The sequence below is a fragment of the Hylobates moloch genome, unplaced genomic scaffold (genome assembly GCF_009828535.3).
Source record: "Hylobates moloch isolate HMO894 unplaced genomic scaffold, HMol_V3 SCAFFOLD_13, whole genome shotgun sequence".
NCBI lineage: Eukaryota > Metazoa > Chordata > Mammalia > Primates > Hylobatidae > Hylobates > Hylobates moloch.
In genome coordinates, this window is record NW_026652288.1 from 72057890 (window position 1) to 72070510 (window position 12621).

A 12621-nucleotide genomic window follows, 5' to 3' on the forward strand; every position below is an offset into this window, starting at 1 on the left:
CATAAGATACTTCTAAATAAAATAAGTGTAAATGGTAGTTATTTGATAAATATTGGTTAAGCTTTTTAGGTGTATCTTCCAGAAATTGTCTATCTAATAATTGGGTTTAAACATTTCTTTCCAAGTCAGAAAAAAATCGCAAGTAAAATATTTATTGCAAAAATATCTTACTTGCAATAAAATTAAAGGAGGACCTAATAGGGTTGTCAACGATCAGATTCTTAAAAATATTTTTGGTGAAGGATTACCACTGTAATTTTTCCTAACTTCGACCGGCACTGGTCCCAGCGCCCAGGCCGCCTCCCAGCAGTGGCAACATGAAGCCAGGCGGCTAGGGCGGAGGTGGCGGCCCTGCTGGCGGCGAGCTGGTGACCAACACGCTCCCAGTCGCTGGCGGCGGTGCCTGCTCCTGACCTGGGCTCCACTCCCACCCCATGAGCCAAGCGCAGCCACCGCCGCCCGCAACAGTATTTTTCAAAAGTTTTTTTCGCGGGGAAAGAAGTTTGAAGACTACCGCAATAAACAACAGAAAAAAAGGAAGAGGAAAGAGTATAAAGATTTTTGCTTACATCATTTGAATTTTTAAAAAGAATGAAGGGAAGGGGAAATTAATTATTCAATCTTCTGGCCCTCCGCGCACATACTAGGCAGAAGTCCGACATCTGAAGAAGATAAAGTGAGGCTAAGTACCTTCCCTTTAAAGACACACCCAGAAGTGGAATCCATCATTTTCCTTCTACTCCATCTGCTAAACGTAGCTCATAGCCAGAGATGGCTATAGGGGAAGCTGGAAAATATAAATCTTATTCTGATGGCCAGCTGCCCAACTAAGAAAATAGAGTGGAGACCTCATTCTCATTTCTACAACTGCTCACACAACTTTAGTTTGGCATTAATGATTTTCCTTTCCTTTTTTTCCAGGCAACTGCTCTGTTCCTTAAGGCAGGTCAGGCTGGGTGTGGTGGTTTACACCTATAATCCCACCATTTCAGGAAGCCGAGGCAGGAGGATTGATTGAGGCCAGTAGGTCAAGACCAGCTTGGGCAACAAAACGAGACCCTAACTCTACAAAAAATTAAAAATTAGCGAGGTGTGGTGTCACATCCCTGTAGTCCCAGCTACCTGGGTGACTGAGGCAGGAGGATCGCTGGAGCCCAGGAGTTTGAGATTACAGTGAACTGTAATCTAGCCACTGCGTTCCAGCCTGGGTGATAAAGCAACACCCTGTCTCAAAAAACAAATAAACAAAAAACAAAAGTGGCAGGATATTATACCACTGCTTCACATTTTTTGCCATTAAGTAAGTTCTTGTTTGGAAGCCATATTGACTAAGAAAGCATGATGTTGTACAGGATTTTTAATAAGGACACAGATGTTGGTGTAGGCAGAAGCATGATGGGTAGGGGAAGCCTATCCAAATGCAGAATTAAGTGTCTCTTCTTGTTATGGTCTCCTACGTGATGAAGGGAGCCTAATAAAGTCAGCCTGGCAACAGATACCTAGTGGTGTGTTACCATCCTGGTGCTAGGGTTTGTTACCCTGCTGAAAAATTAGGTACTTGACAATAGCAGGATTGGCCTTTGTAAGGGAAAATTTCTTGTTCAGCTCATACATATGCCATCCCTGCAAGCAATTATTGGCACTCTTTTAGACAATAGAAGTCACACTCAGCAGGTTAAGGAAGAAGTGTGACGAACTTCCACAGAAACAGTTCTCTTATGTATGTGGTTATGAAGATCCTTTCTCCCCCCACGTAGGCCTGTATGATGAGTTAAATGGAATATATAGGATATGTATTAGTTAGTGAAACTGTTTGCTTTGTAATAAGATCCAAACAAATAGTGGCTTAAGTAAAACAGAAGTTTAGCTATCCCATAATAGCCTAATCATAAGCTGTCTGGGGTTGATATGGTATTGGGGATCCAAGTTCATTCTATCTTACTGCTCTGTCATTCCTGGAATATTGCCTGCATGCTTGTGGTAGAAAAGACTCACCACTATAGTAACATGCCAGGCTACTAAAGAAGGGAGAGTGAAGGCAAATTCCTTTCTGTTTAGAAGCACAACCCAGATGTTGACCCAGCATGACTCATCACTTCCTCCTACTTCCTATCCACAAACCTTAGTTCACAGCTCTAATAGCTGCAAGAGAAGCTGGAAAGTGTAAATCTCCTTCCCATGACCAGGTATCCAACTAAGATTTGAGAGTTTTATTATTAAAGAAAGAAGAAAAATGGATATTTATGAGCAACAAGTAGTCGTTCACTGGTCAAGAAAGGAATATTTACAAGCTTTGAGATCATTCTGAGCCTATTGAAACTTCATACAGATTTTACTCTATTTCTCTATTTTTTGAATGGAAAATTTAAAGTTTAGTTCTCAAATTTATTTATTAAATTTTAAATTTATTTCAGGTGATACTTTAACTTATTTTATACAACTTAAAAAACAGCAAAATTAATATTTATGTCACTATGAATTTGGGGTGGTGGTGGGTGTAGTGATAGAAATATCAGGACTTAAAGATATTTCTAGTTGATACTATTTCTTACTGTTTTTGGTACAGTTATTATAGTTCCAAATTTCTAAACGGGGAAAACATAGCATAGAGAAATTTAGTGGTTTATTTCAGTTACAATTTGTGGCAGGACAAAACTTAAATTATTATGGATCACACCACAGGCCTCTTCCCAGGGTTTGCAAACTGAAATGCCTGCAAGACTCAAGTAGGCAACATAAATAAATAAAGTACATCTCATGTAGCACAGTAGGGGTGTCAGGGACCTTGGTCAACTTGAATAATTACACTCTAATTAAAGAGGTCTGCCCAGATAGTAGTCTCTAATTGCCATTTCCTGCTTACAAATGGTGGTAGAGATCTTTAGGGAAATAGTGGATTCCAGATCTAGGGCAGAAAATGCCTGTGATAGCTTATGAAGCCAGAAAACCAGGAAACACTCAAAGAATAACTTGAAGAAGAAGTGATTTTTTAAAAGTACAAAGGAACTAATTAGAAGGAATTTGTAAAGATTGAAATGCATCAAATATATAAAAATTCATTTGTTTGAACTAAAACAAAAAGAACATCTCAATGGTTAGCCATTAGAGATTGTTAGGGCATCATCTTATTACCGTGAAAATTAAGGGAAAGAATCAAGCATGTATTCTCTTTTTTTTTTTTTTTTCTGAGACTGAGTATTAGTCTGTTACCCAGGCTGGAATGCAATGGTGCAATCATAGCTCACTGCAACCTCGAACTCCTAGCTCAGATTATCCTCCCACCTCAGCCTCCTGAGTAGCTGGGATGACAGGCATACATCACCATGCCCAGCTTTGCCCACTTTCTTGGTCCCATCTTCTCACTTCTCCATGTGTACATACTACCAGGCTCAATTACTGGGAGTTCGTCGAACAAGCCATTGTTTCACATGTCCTTTGTATATCCATTCTCTGTATCATTTTTCTTCCCTGTTCACCTGCTGAACTGCACATTGATGATGATTTTGCACAGATATCACTCCTTTATAGAAACTTCTTCACCCCTACCTTCTCAGACCCAGATGGCACAGGCAGCAAACAAATGCCTGTAAACAGTCCTGCTTAACTGTGCTCTAAAGCCACTCAAAGGCACCCCTGGCGGGGTGTTGCTTCTACCAAGATGGCTGGTTATACACCTTTGCCAGAAGAACTAGCAAGCCAATGCTCTAGCTTTGTGGCAACACCAACAGGCATGTCATCCTGCTGATTTAAAACTTTTAACATGGCCTGTGAGTACTTTTGGTGGCTCTCCAAAAGACAGTACATAACTACATTCATGCACCTATGACCAGGTCACTGGGAGAGCATCTTGAGACTGTCCAGTCCCTGATGCCATCCTATTGCTGGTGAGCATCACCACTAGAGTGAGCCTGCCTGTCCTGCCCTTCCCATTTCTACTCCACAGTGTGTACACTGGAACAGATATTGTGACTGATCATCTAGGAAATTGCCTGGTCCTCAGATATCAGAGCTATCTGCTCCTTGACCACGATCTCTTGTTTGTTGCTCTAGCTTGAGGAGACACCCTCCATGATCACTGTCATTTGTTTATAGCACTACTCCCAGACATATCAGCAAAGGATTCGAGAGCAGAGCATCTCCAGCATCTGAAACAGATGAATCACTGGAGAAGTTTCAAAATACTGGCATTGATCTGGTATTAATCAATGCCAGTATTTTGGTTCTTTATGAAAGATGTGAGGGGAATCTGTTGTCTCTTTTGGGACCAGGAGGAGAGAAGAAAAAAGTGTTTGGAAGCAAGATCTCATTATTTGATGCCTTTTTGGTTTCCTGCATAATTATTTCCTTTTTGTTCTATTAAAAGAATTTGCAAAACATCTTTAAACATGCTGGCTTGTTGCAGCAATGCTAAGTGAACAAAACATAGCAATTGAAATCAAGTCCAAGTCTTTATGTTTCAAGACATGTAAACCCAAACTCGGTTAAACAATAAAGGGAAGTTAATGGTTTCTTACCTGAAAAATCTAGAGGCAGGGCTAGCTTTAGGTAAGGCTTAACCTGACTGCGTGGCTATGTCACTAAAAGCTGAGTCTGTGAGGGAGATCCCTGTTCTGGCTGAGCCATGGAGAACAGACCACAGTACCACCAGACACAGACTTTGGTGGCCCATAGTAGCAGCATGCCCCATTGTGCCTCACTGGGAGTTGGTTCAGGGAGCAGCAGTGGCTAGCCACTTTCTGTTAGACCATGAGAATACAGAGGACGCCATGTGCTTCCCAGGACCTTAGCTTCACCTCCTGGCTATGATGTCATGGCGGCATCACATCTCACTGGTGGACCCATGGTCCATCTGGGAATAGATGTGGAGCCCTGAAAAATATCATTTATGTGGGCCATTCAGGCAGAGACTGAGTTAAATTTTGAAAGGCAGTTTAATTAGTTTGGTTTGGACTATGTTTACAGGATTAAAATAAAATTTGGCTTTTTCTTCTTACCTATTGGGTCGGGAGCTTATTAATAAGATCAAATCAATCACAAAGAAATTTTTAAAGCCTTATTTTCATTGCACACCTGACCACAAAATGAGTAAATTTGTGACTACACTGTTTAAGCTTATTTTGCCATTAATAAATAATGTGTGTTCATTAAGGAGAATGTGCAAAGTTTAAAAATAAAAGGAAAATGTCACTTGTTAATGACACCTAAACACAATTGCTGTATTTTTATATATTTCCTTCCAGTGTTTTTTCTGTGAGTACATTTTCATTACATAATCAAAATCATATTATAAATGTGATGTTTTATTTCTTTTTTATTTAATATTATGTCAAAGCACTTTTTGATCCCTAGACATATAATGTAAATGAGTATTATTCTATTAATATTTCATTGCATAATGTCCCAGAATTTACTTAACTGATCTTTTGTGTTTTTGTTTTTGTTTTTGAGACACAGTCTCACTCTGTTGCCCATGCTGGAGTACAGTGGCCCAGTCTCGGCTCACTGCAACCTCTTCCTCCCAGGTTCAAGTGATACTCGTGCCTCAGCCTCTGGAGGAGCTGGGACTACAGGCATGTGCCACCACGCCAAGCTAATTTTTTTTTTTTTTTTTAATGGTAGAGACAGGGTTTCACCATGTTGGCCAGGCTGGTCTGCAACTCCTGGCCTCAAGTGATCCACCTGCCTCGGCCTCCCAAAGTGGTAGAATTACAGGCGTGAGCCACTGCACCCGCTACTTAACTGGTCTTTTAATACTGTATCATATTCATTAAAGAAGAGGAAAAAGTAAAAAATATGTTTATGGTGAAACATATACTGTATCTAGAAAGGACAGAATAATTTTGGTTACTTTTTATCCCATACAGATCCTTTCCCTAAATTATACCAAATTTATAATGAATCAAGTTGCAATATTGGCCCAAAGCACCTGATGAGCTCTAAAAGTGAAAAGTATTACATGCTTCAGCAACCCAGACCTTATCCATCTGACCAATTTTGACAAAGTCAGATCAAACGGGTAAGGGGAGAGTTAGTTAAATGAGGGAAATATCATTATCCAGCTTACACAACCATGGATGTTCCACTCATTCTTATATCCGGCTTCCTGGGCATCAGTGGACTGAATGTCAGCTCAGCTTTGGTTGTGTAAAACTGGCCAGGTCTGTACTATAACCTTTCAGACTAACAAACCCAGTAAGGGTTTGGAAAGACTGAAGAATGCTGGAACATTCTCTCTTTATTTTTTATTTTTCATCTTAAAGTACATACAATCTACCCAGATTGCTTCCATAAGGGAATTCCATAAGGAGATTATACACACACACACACACACACACACACACACACACACACACACACACAGAGTTACAAAATGAATAACATTTCTTAATTTCTTATAGAACATCAACTCTTTCAATCTGTACTAGCATCAAATTTCTTGGCTAATTTTCCCCACCACACGTGAAACTGAGTGGATAAAAGAGAACATTTTCTGTTTTTTTTTGGTCTTAAATGACCTAGACTCTGCATCTTACTCTGTTCTGCATAATTAGCCACACAAATTGGCATATAAAAAATAAAATTGCAAGAGCAAAGAATAGGAATATATTATTTAATTTCTGGTCACATGTGTACATTTAATTGCGCATACAAGAAGATAATCATTATAAAGTACAACTTGTACAATATGTCCTTAAAATTTTTTTCTAGTAACACAGCCTATATGTTGTATACAAGCTAAATTAAAGTATTTCTTGTTTCAGTACTGACTGCTATAAAATTTATTTATTCCAATTCAGGAAAGGATTTCAAAATGGAAATGTCGAAATAATGCCCAAATTTTCCTATAGGTCAATTCTGATCCAGTATGCTGTGTCCAATTATAACTGGAGCTGTACTTTGGTCCTCTTAATAAGGTCAACAAAGACAGAATTCCATACATCTTAATGAAATCTCCTGCGAGTGGATTCAGTACATAGGATTGTGCTTCTAAATATTTTATATGTAGCTTTCCAGTAATAATGTTCATTCTGTCAATCAATGTCAAGTTAACCTCAAAATTACTGAAAATCTGGAATAAGATATAAAAATATTGAATTACTCATTTTTAATCGCATAGGTAATAAATGTATGTTGCTCTGGAGAAATAACTCTTGATTTTTTTCATGTAAAATTTATGAGACATTTTGAAATAGTGGGGAAAGTTCAGTCCTCTCTCCTCTGCACTGGAGGATAAGCTCAGTGGGAATAACCAGCAGCCCTCATGCATGGGACATTGGTGTGTTGTATTCTGGAGGCACAGTCCACCCATGTCTTGTATTGCAGAGGCTACTCAGTCCCAATTCAACTTGAGGAAATTCTATTCAATGTAATGTTGTTTAACACTTCAATTTAATAAACATTTAATGAGCAAAGCACAATGCTAGGTGTATTAAGAAGGGATTCCTTAGTTGCAAGGAATGACAGTTCTAGCGTTAGTTTGCTTATGTGAAGGACAATGGTACAGAGAAGTCTCATAGAACCTATGGCAGGAAGACAGGCAGGCCTCATAGGAACTGGAGAGCTGTCAAACATTCTCCTCCTTCCTGTCCCCTGACCTACACAGCCTCTTCTTCTGCTTTTGTTATTCTCTTTGACTACATGGCATTTGATCTGCCATATTTCTGCTTCATTCTGCTTTCTGTAAGCCTCCTCCTATGCTCTTTTACCAAATCTGGCTCCTAGGTTTCAGTCTTATAGAAGGAACCCGTGTGTGTGTGTGTGTGTGTGTGTGTGTGTGTGTGTGTGTGTGTATACACATATATAATTTTTTACTTGCTGATGTTTTCTTGTGAAAAACATAATTTTAGCACAAGACAGATTGTGACAACAGGTACAAAAAATAAGTGCTACTGGAGTATGGAGGAGGCATAGATTGAGGTAAGGGTCTAGGAAAACTTCTATGGTTGGAAGACACTCAAAATGTCAGAAATACTTTGAATGGTGGCCTACAGATGAGTGTGGAATGAAGTCCAATGTTTATGGCGACTAGGGATCATACGTGTTACAGAGATAGGTGTGACTTGAGAGGCAGCTTCTTCTACAATGGAAAATCATCAGAGGTTTTTAATGAGGTGAGTCACATGATCAAATCTGTGCTTCATGAAGATGCTTAGGGCATTCTAGTTGGATGAATTGGATGTGGTGAAGGGGCTGGAGCTCCTATCCTCCTTCAGAAGCAAGGCAGATCAGTGAATCCGCATAAGGGTATTAATGGTCTGAATTAGGAGAAAAGCCATGAAAATGAGTGGACAAAAATAACCATTATATTTAACAAAGATAGTGTAGCTTTGCTGCGGAATGTGTGAATAATAATCAGAGTTTAAAATGTTGGCAAAATGTTAAATGCTTGTAGTAAAATGCAGCATGGTTTTTAAGTAGTTAATTTTAAATAGTTAATTTTTAAGTGGAGGAAGGAGGAAGAATATGAAGATGGTGAAGTGTTAAGTTTGTTATTTTTAAAAATTTTTATTTTACTTTAAGTTCAGGGATACACGTGGCAGAACATGCAGGTTTGTTACATAGGTGAGCATGTACTACGGTGGTTTGCTGCACCTATCAACCTGTCACCTAGGTATTAAGCCCTACATGCATTCTGATGCTCTCCCTCTCCTCACCCCACCAACAAGCCCTGGTATGTGTTGTTCCCCTCCCTGTGTCCATGTGATCTCATTGTTCAGCTCCCACTTATGAGTGAGAACATGCAGTGTTTGGTTTTCTGTTCCTGTGTTAGTTTGCTGAGGATGATGGCTTCCAGCTTCATCCATGTCTCTGCAAAGGATATGATCCCATTCCTTTTTATGGCTGCATAGTATTCTATAGTGTATATGTACCACATTTTCTTTATCCAGTCTATCATTGATAGGCATTCGAGTTGGTTCCATGTCTTTGCCTTTGCTATTGTGAATGGTGCTGCAATAAACATACATGTGCGTGTATCTTTATAATAGAATGATTTATATTCCTTTGGGTGTATACCCAGTAATGGGATTGCTGGGTCAAGTTGGTTATTTTTAGTTTTTAAAAAAATGCTTTCTGTCAGCTCTGGAGGGCTGCTAGCCCACAGGCCAATAGTTAGGATGGATTCCTCTGCTAGGTCCAAGCTGTGTGTGATGGGGTGACATGGCTGGTCCCTCAGAGCAGGATGAGGAACAGTCCACTTAGGGATAGAGTTGGTGTGCAAAAAGAGGTGCTGTGTGGGTCCAGTGTGAGAGAAACAAATCTGAAATCCAGCATTGAAATGCTATTAAAAGAAGAGGCCCCAAGGACTACTGTTTGGAAAATTCCATAAAACAATAGGGTCCTAGTTCTCTAGAAGATGGTGAAGACAGAAATTGGACTCAAGGGATGCTGGACGGGGATTATGATATAGAGAAAGACAGGCCTATAAATCTGAAAAGTGTTTTGTACAATTGTCATCTCCTGGATGATCTGGTCATGACCATCAGCCCCATTCGCAGTCATGGAATATGTTCTTAGTGAGCCCTTACAAATTGCAAAGCACTGTTACAAACACCAAGGGGCCTACCATGCCACTGAGGGAGAAGGGACTAACATTTTTTGAGGATCTACTATATTCAAGGTACATTACTAGAGACCATGCACATGTTATTTGATTTAATTTTTTTTAACATCTACAACTTTTTAAGCTTGGTCACAATTAGTAGGACTTTTTCTCTGTCCAAGCACAATATTGGCCACTTCCTTTGTGACTCTTGAATAAATTGTTTTTCCCTAGACACACAAAGGGGGCAACTACTTTCCTCCAGAGGTCAATAGTCGAGATAAGGGCCTTGCTCTGTTGGCAAATCTGAAATCTCACCCAGCTGAGCTTCTGACTCATCTTTCCTGTCCTCAGTGCCTCCTGATCTGTGAGCTCTTGGTTCTGGCCCATCCCCAGGCCAGTGAGCTCACTCTAAACTGTTGCTGCTGCTTCTCCTCAGATAGCTACGTCGTTCTAACCAGAGCCTACAATCTGTTTGGGGAGCTTTGGCTTCTAAAACTTCCCCTTCCAATGCATGGGAAGCACTTTTCATCACAAAAGACAATAATTTTGAAAAAACTAAAAAAAAAAAAAAAAAACAACAAAAATAAATAAATCCTCTGAAACACAGAATTTAAAAATGAAAAAAATTGTCTACTTTGGATAAATGCTTCTTTACCATTAAGAGAGATTGTGTCTTAGATCTCCTAAGGTTAACACAAAAGATTATAAAAACTATTAAGGATTTGGAGTCATTATGTTCATTACTGTTTTTTAAAATTACATTTTAATTTTAGCATTGAATGCTTTGCTGCTATGAAAGATAATAGGATTAATACTGGGAGGTAGGGTGACCAACAATCCCAGTTTGCCTATGAGTGAGGAGTACGCTGGGATTTGGGAATTTTTGCACTAAAACCAGTACAGTTGGTCCCTCTAGTGGAAAGCATCTTGGTATAGTTGCTAAGACTGTAGATTCTAACACCTTCATTTAAGGCTTTGCCCTTCAATGTACTACCTATTTATTACAAGCAAATTACCTATTTTTATGTCTCTATTTTCTCTTCTATAAAATGAGGATAAAAGAGTAACTACCCCCAAAGAGTTGTTGTGAAATTAAATGAGTTACTATATGGAAATATAGTGTGGCAGGTCCCCCACCAGGTTAGTTAAAGGTTTATGTCTACTGCTTGAACCCTGAAGGCTAGGCAATGAGCCAAGTTCTTGGTGCTCAGCAGAACGGCAGGTGTCCTTGAGAACCCAAACATCCTGGAGCATAGCTGGAAACATAATAGTGGACAAAGAGCCAGAAAATTAACTTAAAAGCAGTTTAGAGATGAGCAGTGGGGTAGATCTTGTAGTTGTCCTGCTGCTGCCCAGGAATGCCCTGTGTGTAAGTCCTAATTCACTCATCTGCTCACCAAGCCAGACTTGTCCAAGTCATTCTTTGGGCTCTCAACTACTTCTCACACCACCCACCCCACCCCACCCCTCCCGCCCCAGGTTTTTCTTGTAACACTTACAACAGTACCTACAATGTAATAAACACTAAATAAATGCCAGCTGTCATTGCTAAGTCCCACCCCTTTCCCTGATTGTATTTGCTTATATATTTTTTACTACCCCAGTTTTTGATCCTTCATTTTATATTTACATAGATTCATTATTTACTACTTGCCCTTCAACTATGTGTTTTCCAATACTGAGTTTTCCAATCTTTAAAAAAAAAAGTTTAAAAGTTGCTACATAATATTTTGCATATTTATAGGGTAATAAAAATAATACGTGATATTTTGTTATATGTATAGAATGTATAATGATCAAATCAGGGTATTTATTTGACATGCCTATCACTTTGAGTATCATTTCTATGTGTTGGGAACAATTCAAGTTCTCTCTTCCAGCTACTTGGAAATACACAATATATTGTTGTTAACTGTAGTTGCTCTACTCTACTGTTGACAATAGAACTTAAACTTTTTATCAGTGTGTTTGTAACCATTAACCTATCTCTCTTCATTCCCCTTCCCACCCACCCACTTTTCCCAGCCTCTAGCATCTATCATATGAGATCAACTTTTTTTATGAGATCAGCTTTTTTTTATGAGATCAACTTTTTTTTAGCTCCCATATATAAGTGAGAACATGCAATATTTGTCTTTCTGTGTCTGGCTTATTTCACTTATAATAATCTCCAGTTCCATCCATGTTGCCGCAAATGTTTTAAAATCTTGATTCATTTCTTGGATGGCTGAGTTTTATGATCAATTAAACTTTTCACAGAGAGCTCATAGGTGCTTCTATTAGTATGCTGTAGCTGCTATTTTAAAAATACCATCAGGCGCAGTGGCTCACACCAGTAATCCCAGCACTCTGGGAAGCCATAGGTGAGTGGATCACCTGAGGTTAGGAGTTCAAGACCAGCCTGACCAACGTGGTGAAACCCTGTCTCTACAAAAAATAAAAAAATTGCCTGGGCTTGATGGCGCGTGCCTCTAATCCCAGCTACTCAGGAGGCTGAGGCGGGAGAGTCACTTGAAGGTGGGAGAATCGCTTGAATGCAGGAGGCAGAGGTTGCAGTGAGCCGAGATCGCGCCATTGCAGCAACAGTGCGAGACTCCATCTAAAAAAAAAAAAAAAAAAATTGAGAGGTTTAACAAAATTACTTTTCTCACAGTTCTGGAGGCCAGAATTCGAGACCAACATGCCATAGAGTTGGGTTTCTAGAGAGGGCTCTCTTTCTGGCTTGAAGATGGCCACCTTCCTGTTATGTCCTCATATGGACTTTCCTCTATGCCTCTGTGGAGAGAACACGTTCTGGGGTCTCTTCCTTTTCTTATAAGAACATTTATTCTATTGTATTAATCTCTCCTTTTGACCTCATTTAACCTTAGTTACCTCCATAAAGACCCTACCTCCAAATATAGTCGTATTTCAGGTTAGGCGTTCAACATACAAATTTTGGGGAGACATAATCCAATTAATAATATTGCTATATTTTATGAGTTCTCTGGTTTTTGAAAACGCCTGCTGCTTGACTTTATGACTGAATAATATCTTGCAGGCATATAATATTCTTGGATCCCTCTTTTTTTCAGCAT